Genomic DNA, 16563 nt, shown 5'->3' with positions numbered 1-16563 from the left:
TGTACCATAGTCAGAGTCCTGTTACCATCCATCCTGGATGTGCCACAGTCAGAGTCCTGTTACCATCCATCCTGGATGTGCCACAGTCAGAGTCCTGTTACCATCCTGGATGTACCATAGTCAGAGTCCTGTTACCATCCATCCTGGATGTACCACAGTCAGAGTCCTGTTACCATCCATCCTGGATGTGCCACAGTCAGAGTCCTGTTACCATCCATCCTGGATGTGCCACAGTCAGAGTCCTGTTACCATCCATCCTGGATGTACCACAGTCAGAGTCCTGTTACCATCCATCCTGGATGTGCCACAGTCAGAGTCCTGTTACCATCCTGGATGTGCCACAGTCAGAGTCCTGTTACCATCCTGGATGTACCACAGTCAGAGTCCTGTTACCATCCATCCTGGATGTGCCACAGTCAGAGTCCTGTTACCATCCTGGATGTACCATAGTCAGAGTCCTGTTACCATCCATCCTGGATGTACCACAGTCAGAGTCCTGTTACCATCCATCCTGGATGTGCCACAGTCAGAGTCCTGTTACCATCCTGGATGTGCCACAGTCAGAGTCCTGTTACCATCCTGGATGTGCCACAGTCAGAGTCCTGTTACCATCCTGGATGTGCCACAGTCAGAGTCCTGTTACCATCCTGGATGTGCCATAGTCAGAGTCCTGTTACCATCCTGGATGTACCACAGTCAGAGTCCTGTTACCATCCTGGATGTACCATAGTCAGAGTCCTGTTACCATCCATCCTGGATGTACCATAGTCAGAGTCCTGTTACCATCCATCCTGGATGTACCACAGTCAGAGTCCTGTTACCATCCATCCTGGATGTGCCACAGTCAGAGTCCTGTTACCATCCATCCTGGATGTACCACAGTCAGAGTCCTGTTACCATCCTGCTCTGGTGATAAATCCTTCTATCACATACAGTACTGTAGTGTTGTGTAATCTCAGTTAACCCAGAGCTAAAGTCTCGCTGAATTGGTCAGATGCTTAATTAAGTTCTGGGTCCAGACATGTTAAGAGAAGAGATAGAATGAGGATCAGAACAGGAACGAAGACCTCCCCCCCTTTCACTTTACAAGTTACGGGCAAGTCTAGGGACCTAATGTCCCCCCCTTTTCCCGAAATTTGAAAGATGCTAACACCTGCGAAATTGTGATTTGTCAAAAGCACTGGAATGTCATTATATCACGATTCATGACAGATCTACGGTATCGTTTGTTTACGTGGTCTATCTACGAGAGATATTGCCCTTTTTGACTGTTGGACAAAGGGTGGCACTACCAAGGTCGTGGGTTTAACCCTGCAGGGATCACATTCACATACTACAACTGTATTGTCTGCAGTCAAGTGTCTCCTGAGAGGAGTATGTAGAATCGTACAGTGGTTAGTGGCAGTCTGGCAACAGCGAGCATTGTGGGAGGACTAAATGATGAGGCCTGGCTGTGACAGTTCTAAGAGCCTGGAGATAGGGAAAGGGGGAAGAAGGGAGGGAGAGAGAGACAGGAAGAAAGAGACAAAGAGAGAGAGAGAGAGAGACAAAGAGAAAGAGAGAGAGAGAGAGAGAGAGTGTGAGGAAGGTAGGGAGAGAGGTGACAGAGAGGGTGACTGACGGACATGTATCAACCCACCCCTCTGGTAGACGTGGAGAGAGAGAAGGATGGCGAGAGAGCAAGGGAAGGGTGGCACGAGCGATGGAGGGATGGACAGAAAAGGACGTCTGTCTCACTAATTGGGGCTAGATGTGAAAGTCCCCATCATTCATCATCATCTTCACTCATAAGGTTCTGAGGCTAAACTCAAACAGTTGGCGTTATACAGACGGAGAGAATAATTGTTCGTTAATCACCAATGGAGGAAATAAACTAATTAACGTAGCATTGTTTTGCTAAACAGAACAGAGTGCCTGAAGCAGACAGACAGCAGAAGTATTAGCTAGTCACCATTGGAGGAAATACACGAATGAACAATGTTGTGTTGCCGTGCAAAAAGTTTACTGGTCTGGAAAGCTAAAGAAGAAGAGAATGAAGAAGAGAATAGAATATTTACAATAGAAAATAATAACAATATTTACAATAGAAAATAATAACTATATTTACAATAGAAAATAATAACAATATTTACAATAGAAAATAATAACAATATTTACAATAGAAAATAATAACTATATTTAGAATAGAATAGAATAACTATATTTAGAATAGAATAGAATAGAATAACTATTTTTAGAATAGAATAGAATAGAATAACTATATTTAGAATAGAATAGAATAGAATAACTATATTTAGAATAGAATAGAATAACTATATTTAGAATAGAATAGAATAGAATAGAATAACTATATTTAGAATAGAATAGAATAGAATAACTATATTTAGAATAGAATAGAATAGAATAGAATAGAATAGAATAACTATATTTAGAATAGAATAGAATGACTATATTTAGAATAGAATAGAATAGAATAGAATAGAATAGAATAACTATATTTAGAATAGAATAGAATAACTATATTTAGAATAGAATAGAATAGAATAGAATAGAATAACTATATTTAGAATAGAATAGAATAGAATAACTATATTTAGAATAGAATAGAATAGAATAACTATATTTAGAATAGAATAGAATAGAATAACTATATTTAGAATAGAATAGAATAGAATAACTATATTTAGAATAGAATAGAATAACTATATTTAGAATAGAATAGAATAGAATAACTATATTTAGAATAGAATAGAATAGAATAGAATAGAATAGAATAACTATATTTAGAATAGAATAGAATAGAATAACTATATTTAGAATAGAATAGAATAACTATATTTAGAATAGAAAATAATAACTATATTTAGAATAGAATAGACTAGAATAACTATATTTAGAATAGAATAGAATAACTATATTTAGAATAGAATAGAATAGAATAACTATATTTAGAATAGAATAGAATAACTATATTTAGAATAGAATAGAATAGAATAACTATATTTAGAATAGAATAGAATAACTATATTTAGAATAGAATAGAATAGAATAACTATATTTAGAATAGAATAGAATAGAATAACTATATTTAGAATAGAATAGAATAGAATAACTATATTTAGAATAGAATAGAATAGAATAACTATATTTAGAATAGAATAGAATAGAATAGAATAGAATAACTATATTTAGAATAGAATAGAATAGAATAACTATATTTAGAATAGAATAGAATAACTATATTTAGAATAGAATAGAATAACTATATTTAGAATAGAATAGAATAGAATAGAATAGAATAACTATATTTAGAATAGAATAGAATAGAATAGAATATAATAGAATAACTATATTTAGAATAGAATAACTATATTTAGAATAGAATAGAATAGAATAACTATATTTAGAATAGAATAGAATAGAATAACTATATTTAGAATAGAATAGAATAACTATATTTAGAATAGAATAGAAATAGAAATAACTATATTTAGATAGAATAGAATAGATACTATATTAGAATGATAGAATAGAATAACTATATTAGAATAGATAGAATAGAATACCTATATTAGAATAGAATAGAATAACTATATTTAGAATAGAAAATAAATAACTATATTTAGAATAGAATAGAATAGAATAACTATATTTAGAATAGAATAGAATAACTATATTTAGAATAGAATAGAATAGAATAACTATATTTAGAATATAATAGAATAACTATATTTAGAATAGAATAGAATAGAATAACTATATTTAGAATAGAATAGAATAACTATATTTAGAATAGAATAGAATAACTATATTTAGAATGAATAGAATAGAATACATATATTAATAGAATAACTATATTTAGAATAGAATAGATAAACTATATTTAGAATAGAATAGAATAGATAACTATATTTAGAATAGAATAGAATAGAATAGAATATAATAGAATAACTATATTTAGAATAGAATAGAATAACTATATTTAGAATAGAATAGAATAGAAATAACTATATTTAGAATAGAATAGAATAGAATAACTATATTTAGAATAGAATGAATAGAATAACTATATTTAGAATAGAATAGAATAACTATATTTAGAATAGAATAGAATAGAATAACTATATTTAGAATAGAATAGAATAGAATAACTATATTAGAATAGAATAGAATAGAATAACTATATTAGAATAGAATAGAATAACTATATTTAGAATAGAATAGAATAGAATAACTATATTTAGAAATAGAATAGAATAACTATATTTAGAATAGAATAGAATAGAATAACTATATTTAGAATAGAATAGAATAGAATAACTATATTTAGAATAGAATAGAATAGAATAGAATAGAATAACTATATTTAGAATAGAATAGAATAGAATAACTATATTTAGAATAGAATAGAATAGAATAACTATATTTAGAATAGAATAGAATAGAATAACTATATTAGAATAGAATAGAATAACTATATTTAGAATAGAATAGAATAGAATAACTATATTTTAGAATAGAATAGAATAACTATATTTAGAATAGAATATAGGGAACAGGGTGCCATAGGGCTCTGGTCTAAAGTAGTGCACTATATAGGGAATAGGGTGCCATAGGGCTCTGGTCTAAAGTAGTGCACTATATAGGGAATAGGGTGCCATAGGGCTCTGGTCTAAAGTAGTGCTCTACATAGGGAATAGGGTGCCATAGGGCTCTGGTCTAAAGTAGTGCACTATATAGGGAACAGGGTGCCATAGGGCTCTGGTCTAAAGTAGTGCACTATATAGGGAATAGGGTGCCATAGGGCTCTGGTCTAAAGTAGTGCTCTATATAGGGAACAGGGTGCCATAGGGCTCTGGTCTAAAGTAGTGCACTATATAGGGAATAGGGTGCCATTTGTGATGTAGTGGCATTTATTCAGCAGGTGGGTAATTGGGACAGAGCTCTGTTCTGGGTGCCGTGGTGGGGGTGCATACAGTGGGACTGTCCTTGTCTCTTGTTGGGGGCTGACAGTCACCCCTCCCCCTCCTCCTCCTTCCCCCCCTCCTCCCCCTCCTACTCTTTCCCCTCCTCCTCCCCCTCCTCTTTCCCCTCCTCTTCCCCCTCCATTCCTCCTCCCCCTCCATTCCTCCTCCTCCTCCCCCCCTCCTTCTCCCCCCCTCCTCTTTCCCCTCCTCTTTCCCTCCTCCTCCCCCTCCTCCTCCCCCTCGTTCTACTACCCTCCCCTCCTCCTCCCCCTCCATTCCTCCTCCTCCTCCCCCCTCCTCTTCTTTCCCCTCCTCTTCCCCCTCCATTCCTCCTCCTCCTCCTCCTCCACTACCCCCCTCCTCCTCCTCCCCCTCCTCCTCCTCCAATAGGCCCTGCCTATGAATTAGACCTCCCACTCCTCCTCCTCCTCCTCTACCCCCCCTCCTCCTCCTCTTTCCCCTTTCCTCCCCCTCCTTTCCTCCTCCCCCTCCTCCTCCTCCTCCTCAGCCTCCCCCCTCCCCCTCCATCCCTCCTCCCCCTCCTTCTACTACCCTCCCCTCCATTCCTCCTCCCCCTCCATTCCTCCTCCCCCTCCCCCCTCCCCCTCCATTCCTCCCCCTCCTTCTACTACCCTCCCCTCCTCCTCCCCCTCCATTCCTCCTCCTCCTCCTCCTCCCCCCTCCCCCTCCATTCCCCCTCCCCCTCCATTCCTCCTCCCCCTCCTTCTACTACCCTCCCCTCCTCACAAAAAACGTCAGTAGCATCCGAAAGGTTTGACCTACACGACGGTGTTCTCTGTTTTACTCTACGACCCCCACAAGTGTCACGTCTGAAGGTAACCTATACAAATGAATGGAAGTATGGAGGTAGTTTTCTGCCAACAGGAATAAGCGGTTAAATATGTGTCAAAAAGTGAAATCTTTATTTTATTTTTTACTCTCTTTTTGAGTCTTTTATGAATGTGTTATTCAATGTGTTTCTATGGGCTGTAGTAGTAAAGGACACATTCAATATTTTATTCAATAATGCTGTACTATTTTCTTTTTATACGTAAAGGGGACCTAAAATAAAAAATCGAATATCTAAATTATATATAAATGATATATGATATGATATGACCTTATTAAAACTTTTCCATAAATCAGCGTAGTATTGTTTTGTCATGCCCTTGGTATACGATATACCACGGCTTTAAGCCAATCAGCATTCAGGGCTCGAACCACCCAGTTTATAAAACACACAACATAATGCTTCGATTAAATAAATCATATTTCAATAACTACATTACCCAGACTACCTGTCTACTATGGTAGAAACAGCACGCCAGTGAAAGTCTGTGGTGGGAAATGTTTATAAAAATCCAATGCTTTGGAGGATGATACATACGGTTAGCAGTGGCAGAGATAATCTATCTGTCACGTCCTGACCAGCAGAGGGAGCAGAGGGAGTAATTGTTTTAGTTTTGGTCAGGACGTGGCAGAGGTTTTCTATGTGTAGGTTGGGTGCTGGACTCTCAATTGGAGGCAGGTGTTTCTAGTTGCCTCTGATTGGGAGTCCTATAAACAGGTGTGTGTTTTTTTTCTTTGTGGTTATGGGTAGTTGTTTGTGAGCACTGCTTTTGTTTAGCCTGCCACACTGTTCTTGTCGTGAGTATTGTTTATTGTTATTTTCCTGTGGATGCTTCACTCGTGTTTTATTAAAAAGATGAGTATCCACATTCCCGCTGCATATTGGTCCTCCCTTCAACACAACGACATTATTTGTGACACTATCATTACTCCAGTGACCGTTCTGCCTTGGTGCCACTGCAGTTCGGGAATAGCAAATGGTTACTGTTGGTATTCCTGGAACTTTAAATACATTTCCTGTTTTTCCTGAAATCCCGGTTGGAGGATTCCCAGATTCAAAGAGGGAATAATCAGAAAACCAAGAAATGTATTGAAAGTTCCTGGAGTTTTAAAACCACCCGTTGGGACTCCCAAGCCAAGTCTTGATAACTAACAGTTATTGTAGTAGCAGCGATGAGGTGACCCATATTCTCTCTGCAGCAACCAGAGATTCATTAACGACACATCACACACACCCTCACAATACACCCCCAGGATTAGTAGAGAAGCTCTGGACAGAGAGAGAGAGAGAGAGAGAGAGAGAGAGAGAGAGAGAGAGAGAGAGGAGGGACAGAGAGGAGAGGGGGGACAGAGAGGAGAGGGGGGGCAGAGAAGAGAGGAGGGACAGAGAGAGAGAGAGGAGAGGAGGGACAGAGAGGAGGGACAGAGAGAGAGGAGGGATAGAGAGGAGAGGAGGGGCAGGGAGAGAGAGGAGGGACAGCGAGGAGAGGAGGAGAGAGAGACAGAAAGAGAGAGACAGAGAGACAGAGAGAGACAGAAAGAAAGAGAGAGCGAGAGAGAGAGATGTTAGGAGAAAGAGAGAGAGACAGAGAGAGAGTCAGAGTGAGAAGAGAGAGAGAGAGAGAGAGAGTGAGAAGAGAGAGAGAGAGAGAGAGAAAGTCAGAGAGAGAGAGAAAGTCAGAGAGAGAGAGAAAGTCAGAGAGAGAGAAAAAGTCAGAGAGAGAGAGAAAGTCAGAGAGAGAGGAGGGAGAGCAAGAGAGAGACAGACAGAGAGAGTCAGAGAGAGAAGAGGGAGAGATAGAGTCAGAGAGGGAGAGGTTGACGTTTAGGGGAGTAGGGGGAGATGGGGGAGTAAGAGAGAAAATAAGGAGAGAGAATGAAGTGAGGGAAGGAGAAATTATGGGGCAGGACTAGATTAGGGCTGTAGGTGTGTAGATTTAGTGAACAATTTCCTCATTAAAAAACATAGGATGACCACTCCCAGACCTGAGCTACAATGGCAAAGACCATATGGAGTTGTTAAGACAGCACAAACATATCTGGAACCAGGCTAGAATAGGAATTGTCAAGACAGCACAAACATATCTGGAACCAGGCTAGAATAGGAGTTGTCAAGACAGCACAAACATATCTGGAACCAGGCTAGAATAGGAGTTGTCAAGACAGCACAAACAGATCTGGAACCAGGCTAGAATGGGAGTCGTCAAGACAGCACAAACAGATCTGGAACCAGGCTAGAATTGGAGTCGTCAAGACAGCAGAAACAGATCTGGAACCAGGCTAGAATTGGAGTTGTCAAGACAGCACAAACAGATCTGGAACCAGGCTAGAATGGGAGTTGTCAAGACAGCACAAACATATCTGGAACCAGGCTAGAATGGGAGTCGTCAAGACAGAACAAACAGATCTGGGACCAAGATGTACTCATGTCGGCGCGCCGAACGCGGAAGAGATCCCACCAGGTCCATGGCTATACGTTCAAACAGGGTCTCTATAATTGGGAGAGAGATAAAAGGGTTACGGTAAGTTGGCTTGAGAGCAGTGCATTGGCAGGTGTCACATGATTTGCAATACTTAGCGACATCTTGGGTAATCCTCGGCCAATAGAAACGCCGCAGCAACCGTTGGGTGGTCTTCTCCCTGGCGAGGTGGCCCCGAGCACACGTACAGTTGAAGTCTGAAGTTTACATACACTTATGTTGGAGTCATTAAAACTTGTTTTTCAACCACTCCACACATTTCTTGGCTGTGTGCTTAGGGTCGTTGTCCTGTTGGAAGGTGAACCTTCGCCCCAGTCTGAGGTCCTGAGCACTCTAGAGCAGGTTTTCATCAAGGACCTCTCTGTACTTTGCTCTGTTCATCTTTGCCTCGATCCTGACTAGTCTCCCAGTCCCTGCTGCTGAAAAACATCCCCACAGCATGATGCTGCCACCACCATGCTTCACCGTAGGGTTGGTGCCAGGTTTCCTCCAGATGTGATGCTTGGCATTCAGGCCAGAGTTTAACATTGGTTTCATTAGACCAGAAAATCTTGTTTCTCATGGTCTGAGTCCTTTATGAGCCTTTTGGCAAACTCCAAGTGGGCTGTTATGTGCCTATTACTGAGGAGTGGCTTCCGTCTGGCCACTCAACAATAAAGGCCTGATTGGTGGAGTGCTGCAGAGATGGTTGTCCTTCTGGAACACTCTCCCATCTCCACAAAGGAACTCTAGAGCTCTGTCAGAGTGACCATTGGGTTCTTGGTCACCTCCCTGACCAAGGCCCTTCTCCCCTGATTGCTCAGTTTGGCCGGGCGGCCAGCTCTAGGAAGAGTCTTGGTGGTTCCAAACTTCTTCCATTTAAGAATGATGGAGGCCACCGTGTTATTGGGGACCTTCAGTAATGCCTAAATGTTTTGGTACCCTTCCCCAGATCTGTGCCTCGACACAATCCTGTCTCGGAGCTCTATGGACAATTCCTTCGACCTCATGGCTTGGTTTTTGCTCTGACATGCACTGTCAACTGTGGGACCTTATATAGACAGGTGTGAGCCTTCCCAAATCATGTCTAATCAATTGAATTTACCACAGGTAGACTCCAATCAAGTTGTGGAAACATCTCAAGGATGATCAATGGAAACAGGATGCACCTGAGCTCAATGTCAAGTCTTGTAGCAAAGGGTCTGAATACTTATATAAATAAGGTATTTCTGTTTTTATTTGCAATACAATTACAAGCATTTCTAAAAACCTGTTTTTGCTTTGTCATTATGAGGTATTGTGTGTAGATTGATGAGGAAAATGTTTTCCATTTAAGAATAAAATGTGAAAAAAGTCAAGGGGTCTGAATACTTTCCAAATGCACTGCATGTAGCCTATGTATTCCAGACAGCATCAGATACATGGTCTACACATACTGAGACAGAGAGGTGCTGTTTCACTGTCCAGACAGCATCAGAGAGGTGCTGTTTCACTGTCCAGACAGCATCAGAGAGGTGCTGTTCCACTGTCCAGACAGCATCAGATACATGGTCTACACATACTGAGACAGAGAGGTGCTGTTTCACTGTCCAGACAGCATCAGATACATGGTCTACACATACTGAGACAGAGAGGTGCTGTTTCACTCGCTCAAATGCTTTAACTGAGATTAATGTGTTTTCTGTTTGGCGGGCGTCTACGTCAAATAAATGATCAATATTTTAATGGTGGAGGTGGGGTTATGGTATGGGCCCCATGGTGGAGGTGGGGTTATGGTATGGGCCCCATGGTGGTGGTGGGGTTATGGTATGGGCCTCATGGTGGTGGTGGGGTTATGGTATGGGCCCCATGGTGGTGGTGGGGTTATGGTATGGGCCCCATGGTGGTGGTGGGGTTATGGTATGGGCCTCATGGTGGTGGTGGGGTTATGGTATGGGCCTCATGGTGGTGGTGGGGTTATGGTATGGGCCCCATGGTGGTGGTGGGGTTATGGTATGGGCCCCATGGTGGTGGTGGGGTTATGGTATGGGCCCCATGGTGGTGGTGGGGTTATGGTATGGGCCCCATGGTGGAGGTGGGGTTATGGTATGGGCCCCATGGTGGAGGTGGGGTTATGGTATGGGCCCCATGGTGGAGGTGGGGTTATGGTATGGGCCCCATGGTGGAGGTGGGGTTATGGTATGGGCCCCATGGTGGTGGTGGGGTTATGGTATGGGCAGGCATATGCTACGTACAACAAACACAATTGCATTTTATCGATGGCAATTTGAACGCACAGCGATACCGTCACGAGATTCTGAGGCCCATTGATGTGCCATTCATCCGCCACCACCATTTGGCTCAGTTGGTAGAGCATGGTGTTTGCAATGCCAGCATGGTGTGTGCAACGCCAGGGTTGTGGGTTCGATTCCCATGGGGGGCCAGTACAAAAAAATAAATTAAAAAAATGCACGAAATGAAATGTATGCATTCACTACTGTAAGTCGCTCTGGATAAGAGCGTCTGCTAAATGACTTAAATGTAAATCTTGTGGTTCAGCATGATTATGCATGGCCCCATGTCACAAGGATCTGTACACAATTCCTGGAAGCCTGCATTCTCACCAGACATGACACCCATTGAGCATGTTTGGGATGCTCTGGATTGACATGTACAACACACTGTGTTCCATTTCCTGCCAGATATGTATCTGTTGGTCACAGATACCTTAAATAAAAAGGTAGGGGTGTGGATCAGAAAACCAGTCAGCATCTGGTGTGTCCACCATTTTCCTCATGCAGCGCGACACATCTCCTTCACAGTTGATCAGGATGTTGATTGTGGCCGGTGGAATGTTGTCCCACACCTCTTCAATGGCTGTGAGAAGTTACTGGATATTGGCGAGAACTGGAACACGCTGTCGTACATGTCGATCCAGAGCATCCCAAACATGCTCAGTGGGTGACATGGAAGAACTGGGACACCTTCTTCCCTAAGTAGTCCACTACAATGAGCAATATGGTGCCATTTGGGAAACAGACCTTCTCCTTCCTTCCTTCCTTCCTTCCTCAAGCACCACAGACAAGGAGAGTCATCTTTCTGTCGCTTTGTTGTCGCTCTGACCTTTGAGAATATCACAGATGAACTCTTTAATAATTTCTGAAGGAGTGTTAGGAGGAGGAGGAGGAGGAGGAGGGTGTTGAACGAGGAAGGAGGATCTGATAGGGTTATTTTACAGCTGAATTTGTAGTTGATTTCAGTGTTTCCAGAAAATGCAGGTTTAAATCAAGTTGAAGTTAAAGCCCTGATAATAAAATCCAGTAATACTGTAGTTTCAGGAATGTTTTTTCTTCTTGACGAAAGTGATTTTGTATTCTTGAGAGATGTTATGCGACACATTGAGAAATTAGACTCGTTGTGGAGTATTTAAAACAGTCTAATTGGTATAATTTAATACAAACTCAACAGAGAATGATTTTGGTTGTGATTACAGTACTTTTCAATACATGGATACACATTACTTACTATAGCTAGCAAATGGTTTGTCTTATAGTACATTGACAGCTTACGTTTAAAATGTCAAAAATCTTTTGCTGAAAACACAGGCACAGTGATGGCCCTCTGGAGTGACATTAGAGACAACCAACCCCCTCAGATCCACACACACACACACACACACACACACACACACACACACACACACACACTCACACACACACACACTCAGTCCCCACCGCGGCACCCAGAACAGAGCTCTGTCCCAATTACCCACCTGCTGAATAAATGCCTCTGCATCACAAATGGCACCCTATTCCCTATATAGTGCACTACTTTAGACCAGAGCCCTATGGCACCCTATTCCCTATATAGTGCACTACTTTAGACCAGAGCCCTATGGCACCCTATTCCCTATATAGTGCACTACTTTAGACCAGAGCCCTATGGCACCCTGTTCCCTATATGGTGCACGATATAGGGGGAGGCAGGGAGAGGGGTGGCTGTTAGCCTCCAACCAGAGACAAGGACAGTCCCACTGTGCACACAAAAACACACACACGCACGCACGCGCACACACACACACACGCACACACGCACGCACACAAAAACACACACACACGCACGCGCGCACACACACACACACGCACGCACGCATGTGCACGCGCACGCACGCACACACACACACACACACACACACACACACACACGCACACGCACACACACACCTGATATCTCCCTAATCCCTGGTGACTCTCTTCTCTTCATTACCATAACCAGTTCTGACACTCTCCTTTTGGAAATCAAATCATCATAACAAGCAAAAAAACAAACAAATAAACAAACAGAATAAATAAATATGATTCCATTAATACTAATGACAAACATCCCAGGTTTATCTTGTATTTGATACGCAAATACATTTTGCATTCAGAACTCTGGCCTGTGTCCCAACTCGCACCCTATTCCCTTTATAGTGCACTCCTTTTGACCAGGGCCCATATAGGGACCCTACGGCTCTAGTCCAAAGTAGTGCACTATAAAGGGAATAGGGTGTCATTTGGGATGAGCAGTCTCTGTAAATGTGTTGAAGTAGAGAACATTTGGGGATGGAGGGAGGGAGGAAGGTTTGAGGGAGGGAGGGAGGGAGGGAGGAAGGAAGGAAGGAAGGGGTCCTCAATTGGTGTCATGCTAACATGGTTGCTTTCCAAACATATGAAAAGGCATCATTTAGATTGATCTGGAACATAGAGAATAAGTCAGGGCTATAAAGCATCAGGAGAGAGGAGGGAGAAATCCTCCCTGCGCTAAAATGGGAATTCAGACCTGCATAATGTGTTTTATAAGATGGACTTTTATTAGGCTGGAATTCAGACCTGCATAATGTGTTTTATAAGATGGACTTTTATTAGGCTGGAAAAAAAGGAGGAAGGGAAGGTACACAGTATGTTTTGGTAGACGGAAGGTGCTAAGGTACATAACAATATGTTTTGGTAGAAAGAAGGTGCTAAGGTACATAACAATATGTTTTGGTAGACGGAAGGTGCTAAGGTACATAACAGTATGTTTTGGTAGACGGAAGGTGCTAAGGTACATAACAGTATGTTTTGGTAGACGGAAGGTGCTAAGGTACATAACAGTATGTTTTGGTAGACGGAAGGTGCTAAGGTACATAACAGTATGTTTTGGTAGAAAGAAGGTGCTAAGGTACATAACAGTATGTTTTGGTAGACGGAAGGTACACTTTGGTAAAAGGCGTAAATTGGTCATTAAAAAAGAAAGGAGGACCAAGGTACTTTTTATATAATTAACTAAAATCCCTTTTGTATGGCATGTTCAATGCCATACGTGGTGGTGGCAGTATCTTGCTGTGGGGATGTTTTCCAGAGGCAGGGACTGGGAGACTAGTCAGGATCGAGGGAAAGATGAACCGAGCAAAAGTACAAAGAGATCCTTGAAGAAAACCTGCTCCAGACCTCAGACTGGGGTGAAGGTTCACCTTCCAACAGGACAACGACCCTAAGCACACAGCCAAGACAACACAGGAGTGGCTTCGGGACAAGTCTCTGAATGTCCTTGGAGTGGCCCAGCCAGAGCCCAGACTTGAACCTGATCAAACATCTTTTAAGAGACCTGAAAATAGCTGTGCAGCGACGCTCCCAATCCAACCTGACAGAGCTTGAGAGGATCTGCAGAGAAGAATGGGAGAAACTCCTCAAATACAGGTGTGCCAAACTTGAAGCGTCAAGAAGACTGAAATCGCTGCCAAAGATTCTTCAACAAAGTACTGAGCAAAGGGTCTGATTAATTATGTAAATATGATATTTCCGTTTTTTATTTATTTCTAATACATTTGCAACAATAAAAAACAATTTTTTTTGCTTTGTCATTATGTGTCACAGAATAAGTCGTACTCATCGTTGAAAATGTCATACATGAGAGAGAAGGACCAAGGCGCAGCGGAAGTGTGGACACTCATGTTTCTTTAATTAACAAAACAAGTAAAGTATCCACGGAAAAAACAAAAACAGTACTCACGACAGCAAACAGTTTTGCAGGCTCACAAAGCAAGTGCAAAAAACAATTCCCCACAACCCCAAAGACAAACACACACACCTATATAGGACTTCCAATCAAAGGCAACTATACACACCTGCCTTCAATTGGAAGTCCCAATCATCAACCCAACATTTAACAAACACAAACCCCCTGCCACATCCTGACCTAGACTAAGCAATACGCCCTCTGCTGGTCAGGACGTGACAGTACCCCCCCCCCTCAAGGTGCAGACTCCAGGATGCACCTAAAAAAGAAAAACACAAGAAAATCCCCAATACCCCAACAAAAAACAACAAACAATACCCCCTAAACAAAAAGGGAGGGAAGGGAGGGTGGCTGCCGTCAACGACGGCACTGTGCTACACCCTCCCTCCCCAACCCACCTATCCTGGAGGTGGCTCAGGTGCAGGCCGTGGACCTCGCTCCACCTTCGGCGTCGCCCACTTTGATGGCGCCGATAGCTGCGCCGGGCAGACGGGCCACTCGGGCTGACCCTGGCAGACAGACCACTCGGGCTGGGCCGGGGGTCAGGAGGGCCCCTCGGGCTGGACCGGAGGGCAGGAGGGCCACTCGGGCTGGACCGGAGGGCAGGCTGGCAGTTCAGGGCAGTCTGGCAGTTCAGGGCAGTTCAGGGCAGTCTGGCCACTCTGGCAGTTCAGGGCAGTCTGGCCACTCTGGCAGTTCAGGGCAGTCTGGCCACTCTGGCAGTTCAGGGCAGTCTGGCAGTTCAGGGCAGTCTGGCAGTTCAGGGCAGTCTGGCAGTTCAGGGCAGTCTGGCCACTCTGGCAGTTCAGGGCAGTCTGGCCACTCTGGCAGTTCAGGGCAGTCTGGCCACTCTGGCAGTTCAGGGCAGTCTGGTGACTGTTGACTGGCGGGCAGCTCTGGTGACTGGCGGGCAGCTCTGGTGACTGTTGACTGGCGGGCAGCTCTGGCGACTGACTGGCGGGCAGCTCTGGCGACTGTTGACTGGCGGGCAGCTCTTGCCCCATCAAACAGCCCTTGTGCCCCCCCCCTAAAAAAATCTTGGGGGTGCCTCTCAGTCTCCCTTACCCGTCGTGTCTCCCAGTCCTCGCCAGCCTTCTTCCGCTGCTTGGTCCTGGTTTGGTGGTGGGGAATTCTGTCACAGAATAAGTCGTACTCATCGTTGAAAATGTCATACATGAGAGAGAAGGACCAAGGCGCAGCGGAAGTGTGGACACTCATGTTTCTTTAATTAACAAAACAAGTAAAGTATCCACGGAAAAACCAAAAACAGTACTCACGACAGCAAACAGTTTTGCAGGCTCACAAAGCAAGTGCAAAAAACAATTCCCCACAACCCCAAAGACAAACACACACACCTATATAGGACTTCCAATCAAAGGCAACTATACACACCTGCCTTCAATTGGAAGTCCCAATCACCCACACAACATTTAACAAACACAAACCCCTTGCCACATCCTGACCTAGACTAAGCAATACGCCCTCTGCTGGTCAGGACGTGACATTATGGGATATTGTGTGTAGATTGATGAGGGAAAAAAACAATTTCATATTTTTTAGAATAAGGCTGTAACAAAAGAAAAAGTTTAAAAAGTCAAGGGGTCTGAATAATTTCCGAATGCACTGTAAGTGTTTTATTCTTTGGGGGTAAATGTTTTATAAGTAAATGAACTTGTTCATGGTTAAATAACACATAGAATTACTGTACTTCACAATCCCCTGCATCTTCTTCCAGACTTCAAACTGGTAGCTTGCCCAGGTGTTTGACCAGAGACCAGCTGTGGACCAGTGTCACAAGTTTCTTCATCTTCCGATGATATAGAGAAATCGTCGTCTGAGAACGTGGACCAATACGCAGTAGAGTTGGTGCTCATCATCTTAATTTATTAAATGACGTTGAACACGAGAAAACAAGAAAAGAACGACGAATGACAGTTTTGCAGGCTATATATAAAAAGCATTGCAAAATCAATCTCTCACAAAAGACAAACACAAACACACCCTCATATATGGGACTCTCAATCAAAGGCAAATAGACAACACCTGCCTTCAATTGAGAGTCCCAACCACCAATGAACCCAAACATAGAAACAGACACACTAGACTAAACATAGAATACCTGAAAAACAAACAGTGCCCAAAAACCCTGGAATACCTAAATCAACTGCCCTACAACAAACACACCACCCCTAACCACATAAAACAAATACCCTCTGCCATGTCCTGACCAAACTACACAAACAATTAACCCTTATACTGGCCAGGACGTG

At 42.7% G+C, this 16563-nt stretch overlaps 1 long non-coding RNA gene across 1 annotated transcript in view; it reads left to right on the top strand.

Moving 5' to 3' along the window:
• Positions 1-16563, top strand: part of LOC115201765 (uncharacterized) — a 79020-nt gene that overhangs the window by 61771 nt on the left and 686 nt on the right. The window lies entirely within an intron of this gene.

The sequence above is a fragment of the Salmo trutta genome, chromosome 10 (genome assembly GCF_901001165.1).
Source record: "Salmo trutta chromosome 10, fSalTru1.1, whole genome shotgun sequence".
NCBI lineage: Eukaryota > Metazoa > Chordata > Actinopteri > Salmoniformes > Salmonidae > Salmo > Salmo trutta.
This window is presented reverse-complemented; position numbering and strand designations above follow the sequence as displayed.